Raw genomic sequence first — 6000 nt, 5'->3', positions numbered from 1 at the left:
TTGCTCAAAACTTCAAACCTTTCCAGAAATTGAGTGTATAATGGAATATTTATGTTTCATCTCATTATTGGGCACTCCAATAAAAGAATTGCCTTCATCCATTGGATACCTCACTCCTGCGCTTAAAGAGTTATTTTTGGGGCAATGCACAAAACTCATGCGTCTCCCTAGTAGCATTCATCAGTTGCCAAATCTAAAGGTGCTAATTTCTCCCAATGATTGTATTAATGGATGCTGCAAGGACCTGATGCGTCTCCCAATCAGTGTTTCTCACTCGCAACATCTAAAGAGTCTTTCTATAGAAAATTTTACAAATCTTGCGAAAGAAGAAATAGGTTTATCCATTGGGTACACCAATGGGCTTGAATGTTCACAAATAATATTATCCAGAACGATTAAGAGGTCTGAACCAGAATCAAGTGCTGAATTACGACAACAACTCTTGTCGTCGCTTTATTGGTATCTTGACGACTTCTCATTTTATAGCTCATCCACTTTGCAAGAGTTAGATCTATCTTGGAGTGCAGTTGTCAGCGTTCCTCCGAGAATGAAAATATATGTTGAATTGAGGATTCTCAGATTGTGCCATTGTGAGAAACTTCAAGAAATTCTACATCTTCCACCAAATATACAAGAGCTATATGTCAGAGAGTGTTTCTCCTTGGAACGATTCCCAGAAGTATCAACAAAATTTCAATTCTATACATCCTGTGGCTTGCGAGAGCTAAGATGGATTGACTTGTCCGGTTGCCATAAATTGGTAGCAAATATAGGGAGTCAAGTGCCAAATCCTTCATTTGTTGAGGTATGTCTGTATTTCTCTCTGCATTTTTTTTTTTGTAGGTGTTTGTGTTTACAAATTGCCTTGTGTTCATGAAAATATGTAGTACATGTTTAACAGGAACATATTCAAGACCATTCTTGTGGTATTATATTTCCAGGGAATAAGATTCCAGATTGGTTTAGCCATACTAAGGAGATTTCAAATGGTGATGATTCTTGTGAATTGGATATTAGTGGTCCCTTGTATTTGGAAGAAATCATAGGTATTGTTTTTTGTGCTGTTCTTGGATCCCACCCGGATTACCCCTTGGGGCCCTTCTCTGGTATTTGTGTTTCTATAAATGGTAACATGCTTGTAGAAGCGAGGTTTTACTTATATAGAGGCTCGGATCATGTATATCTAAATTACTCGTTTCCAGAATGTATCAGGCAATTGCTGCGGTACCCAACAGGAGACAATCTGAGGTTTAGATTTTATTGTGATTCTTATAAAGTGATGTTTAAAAGTTGCGGAGTTCACATAATCTATAAGCATGAAGAGGATGAGAATTTAACAGTTGGGGAGTGCTCAGTAGATTCATCGAATGGTATCCAGCTTTCTAAGAGACGTCGAGATAATGAAGACAGCAACTTGGAATTCAATGGGTATCCACAACACAAGAGACGCTCTCAAGACTTGGGCAATTCAAATGCAACATAATTAGGCTTGCCACAATCGTATTCTTGCCAGCCATCTCACGCACAAATCACACCATCTTCTTCCTTCGATTGGAGTGACTTCCCCAACGAACCTCTTTCCTGTCCGGGCTTTCAGCAACAACAATATCTCTACTTCAAGGGAGTCTTGTCGCCAACCAATTACCCTTCAAATCTAGAGCGAACACCTCAGTTAAATTATGCTACAGGGAATTATAATGGCCTAAACCGAATTGGACATGAGGGTGGTTTTGAGACATTTGATTTTGAATCCACAAGTGGAGCTCAAACAAACAACAGGTCAGAAGCTTCATCATCTTTGAGTTCATTTGTGGAGGTTATTCGGGAATAGGACAGTGAGATGCTGGCAGAATTTCCAGATATTTTAGATGCATCTTTTGATTACTAGGTACTATAATTCATAGTTTCAATGGGTGGTTTCTCGAGTCTCATTTGGAATTCCTATTGCCTCTTTCTTCGCATCGGTGGTCTAAGAATGATCAGCGTGCAGGTATGCTTGTTTTGGCCTCTCTTGTGTTTTAGTAGAGTTGTTAATGGAATGATAAGTTTTGCGGTCGTTCTGTCAAAGCTTTGTAGGTGATTTCTACTTCTTAGTCAGCTGAAGGAGCTGAATTTAAGGTTAGAATTTGGAATTTAATCTGTTTTTTTTTTCTTGGTGTTTGATGCTGCTTGTTTCTGAACAAAGATGGCTTCTTTGCTTTTTATATCTTTATTCAATTATCTATCTGTATTTGTGAACTCTTTTCATCTGTTGGATACAATTTTAGAGTCGAATTATTCTTTGTATCAGCCTACTGTACGCATCAACCATAACACACCTGACGTGTGGACCGGGTTCACTAACCAGTGGACCGATTTTCCCGGTTTTTGGTTTCGCATTCGACAGATGATGAATTCGACCCCCAAATTCGAATTCCACGTTCCCCTTCCCGAACCAGTCTTCTTCGTTCCCCCTCCCAAACTTCGTCTTCGAATCGAACTTCTCCCTCGAAGCCAAGCAACCATTGACCTCAGCCCTCCCACCACGACCTCAGCCCTCCCAAGGAGATCAGTCCCCAAGCCTTCGGTCCCTAAGTCCACCAACCTGAAGCCCTAAGTCCATTTGACATGAAAGGAGCCCTCGGTCCACCGACGGAAGCCGCCCTCAGTCCGACGCGAGCCCGCCCTCAGTCCATTGACGCGAAGCCCTCAAATCTGCAAGAGGGAAAATAATCTGTGATTCTAGGGTTTGGGCCTACATTTTTTTTCTCGAATTTACTCCATTTTTTTTCTCTGTATTTACTAGAAACTAATGGTGCGGGGTTGTAGATGTTGCTGATGTTGCCTCTCATGGCATACTTCTCTTTTTTCTATATGTTAAATTATTTATCTAGCATGTTAATGGATGATAACACTGGTTCTTTTGTTGGTCATTTTCTTTTCAGGACTGCAAATGCTTCAAACAGAATAAACAGGAAGAATTTAGATCCCACCATCCAGCTTATAAGTTCAAGCTCCTTCATCACATACTGAAATTCTTAGGTTAGGCTTGATATTTGAAGTTTCTTACATTCATATGTAATTCATGATAAACTGTTACTTCATTAATAAAATACAAGCACATATGGCAATTGATGTGTAATTCTCATATATCATAATGTTTAATTTTTTTAGTCTAATTTCTAACTGTTCTTTCAGAATACGTCAAATAGTTTAGATCTTATGGTGTGTGACTCATGTGTCTAAAACTATATATATCTATATGGGATTAAGTAAAATTCAACATCACAACATTTGACATGTAGCGATGTAATTCAAGACTTAAACCAACTAAAAGGTTTCATCTCAAAAATCTTGAAAGGCATTTGGGACAACTCTCATTCAGGTCATTCATTGTTAATGGTACATTTTTTCCTCAGAAAACGTAAAATCAGAGGAGAAACCGTTATGAGTGAGCAAACTCTGAAAATAACATTACTCTTTGCTAAACATGTAATGCTATATTTTAGGAAATAACATAAATGTTTTTGTCTTCATGTCACCATTTGGGAGATTTTGCTAGAGATAACTTTACACTAAAGCTGTACAAAAATGCTAAGAAAACGGACAAATTATCTCTCTCTCTCTCTCTCTCTCTCTGCCTTCTGTAAGCTTGCGTCCATAAAAAGTATTAAATGATCAACTTTTGGTTTGGGATGTTACTTGGGGTATCCCACCCCTGCTATTGTACCTTTGCATTTACATCAGTCTAATTTTCCTATACAAAAGCAAGAATTCATCATGTTATCAAAAGAGATGTTGTCAAACAGGTGGTATATTTTGGAGCCTTTTAATGATAGTTTCATTTTTCTTCCTTTCTTATCAAAAAAAAAAAAAAAGTTTCATTTTTATTTCAAGCTACAGACTCTTTCCTGAAGGTTGTTGATTGTTCTTTCTCAGTTTCTACCTTCTATTTCTCTGCAGTAACTGGCAGCTCTATAATACGTTATATACTTCATTTGGTGGTTGGTACACATGCTGTGCATGTGCAAATATTTCTCACACGGTATTTTGTGATGCGTTGTCTAAATGTGTCATGGGAAAATGGATAATTTGTAATAGTAGCTTTTTGTTTTTTTTTATAAGTTCATTTGTAATATCAGTTAAATGGTGCAACTCCCTGACATCTGATGCAGTTTACTATGTTGGGATATTGCAGATATTTGTACCATATATATATCATATGGGAACTAAAACTTTAATATGTATTGCTCCACTTTCCCCTATTTTTTTTTTGGTGTCTACAGTGCGTTATGTTATAGCAAGGATCCAACCAACCTAGTGCACGTAAACATGGTCAAGTTTGGATTGATAGGTAGAGACATACTAATTGATATAATATGATTGAGAATTCCATGTAGTAGTTAACCTCACAATGAAAGGTAACATATGCAAAGCAATCTTTTCAGTCCACAAGGAATTTTGACTGCTACAATCAGTCAAAACCTTGACAGAAAACTCAGGTGATAATTGTTAGTGTCACAAAAACTCAATAGTGTACTTTTAAAAAAGAACAATTTGATGGTGAATCCCATGCAAAGATTGTAGAAGACTAAAAATGTTGGTGGTTAATCTGAATCATTTGTCTTGCTTTCCTACACTAGATTCTACTATCCAGACATTTACAAATTTTGAGTGGCAATGGCATCTAAGAGCTCATTCCCTGAATGTAAAAATACTTTTTTTTTTACCCATGAAAGTCATTCCCCTGGAAACAATAGCGGAACCTTCTGATTGACCCCTGTTTTTATGACCGCAGGTGCTTTTCATGTGAGACTATAATTCATCGAATGATGGTCAGTACGTTAGTATCTTATTGTTGTTTGGTGTGTAATGGTGTCTTGCTTTAGATTAAAAACAAGTTAGTTATGTTTAAACAAACCTGGATTATAACATAGGATTGTGCTTATTTCTTTTACTAAATATCCAAAGATATATGAGCACTTAATCTTTGTTGCATGTTCATATGATTAGAACCATATGACGGTTTAACCAGGATGAGGTAGTGTATTTAGTACTGCTGCAATGCCTATCAGTAGGGTGGTGAGAATTAATTTATCTCCCTTCACCAATTGAGTTCCTTTATTTAAATTTTCAACCCTTTTGAACTCATGGCATGAGAAAAGTTGTCATCAGCTGTTTATTTCTTTTCTTTTATTTTGTTCATTTATATTTCATATGATTATTACTTTTGTTCCTTATATGCAATAGGAATGACGAATCACCTTAAGCAGTCAGCAGCAGCCATAAGTTGCTACCTACACAATTATCAACATGTTGCTTTCGTTCTTCTTGATTACTACAATTGGAAACAAATTCTTACTTGTTTCTCTCTCCTGTCTTAGGGAGTATTGCGTGGTGGATATTCTGAGAGCTTTGTGAAGTGGCTCTTTCATGGGGAGGCATTGTTCCTTAGAAGTTGACTGAAGAGTCACTCTTCCTTAGAAGACTGAAAAAGATTAGAGCCCCACAGCGTTTATTCGCGCATCTTTTAATTAATCTATACAGAGCGCGAGTAAATTGTTTCTTTTTTTTTTTCTTCCAATCTTTGGCAAGTGAAAGTTCTTTACATGTAAGGTTCAATTGAAAGCTGACAACTTGACGGGTATTTGTTGAATTCAGAATTATTTGGCATTCTCTGATGTCTATAATTAAAACTTGCTTACATAAGATTATGAGATTCCATTCATAATCTCAATCTGTAAGATTATGTTTGAGGACCACCGTTAGCATTCAGAGGAATATCTTTTAACACAAAATGCAAATACTTTGACAATAATACATCTTTACCCTTCACAGGCATTATTAGCCGTCATTGGCTGCTCAGAAAATCTATAGTCATCTAAATTATTTACTCTGAAAATTCGGGGCCAAATGCAGTGATGAACAATAAGCATGCAATTCGATTAGTTGCATTCAGGAGACTGATAAAGCATATGTCTTTGCATTGCTTGAGAATATCAGATTCTTGAACAGATCAAA

The 6000-nt window shown here is 36.9% G+C and overlaps 1 long non-coding RNA gene across 1 annotated transcript; it reads left to right on the top strand.

The window, feature by feature from the left end:
* Positions 1-2230: 2230 nt before the first annotated feature.
* On the top strand, positions 2231-5797 carry LOC109015050. Its single transcript, XR_004801276.1, has 4 exons — positions 2231-2726; positions 2925-3021; positions 4778-4814; positions 5364-5797. It is a non-coding gene; the product is annotated as an uncharacterized LOC109015050 (long non-coding RNA).
* Positions 5798-6000: the final 203 nt, after the last annotated feature.

The sequence above is a fragment of the Juglans regia genome, chromosome 4 (assembly GCF_001411555.2).
Source record: "Juglans regia cultivar Chandler chromosome 4, Walnut 2.0, whole genome shotgun sequence".
Classification (NCBI taxonomy): domain Eukaryota; kingdom Viridiplantae; phylum Streptophyta; class Magnoliopsida; order Fagales; family Juglandaceae; genus Juglans; species Juglans regia.
The sequence above is the reverse complement of the archived record's forward strand: the minus strand, read 5'-3'. Positions and strand labels throughout refer to the sequence as shown.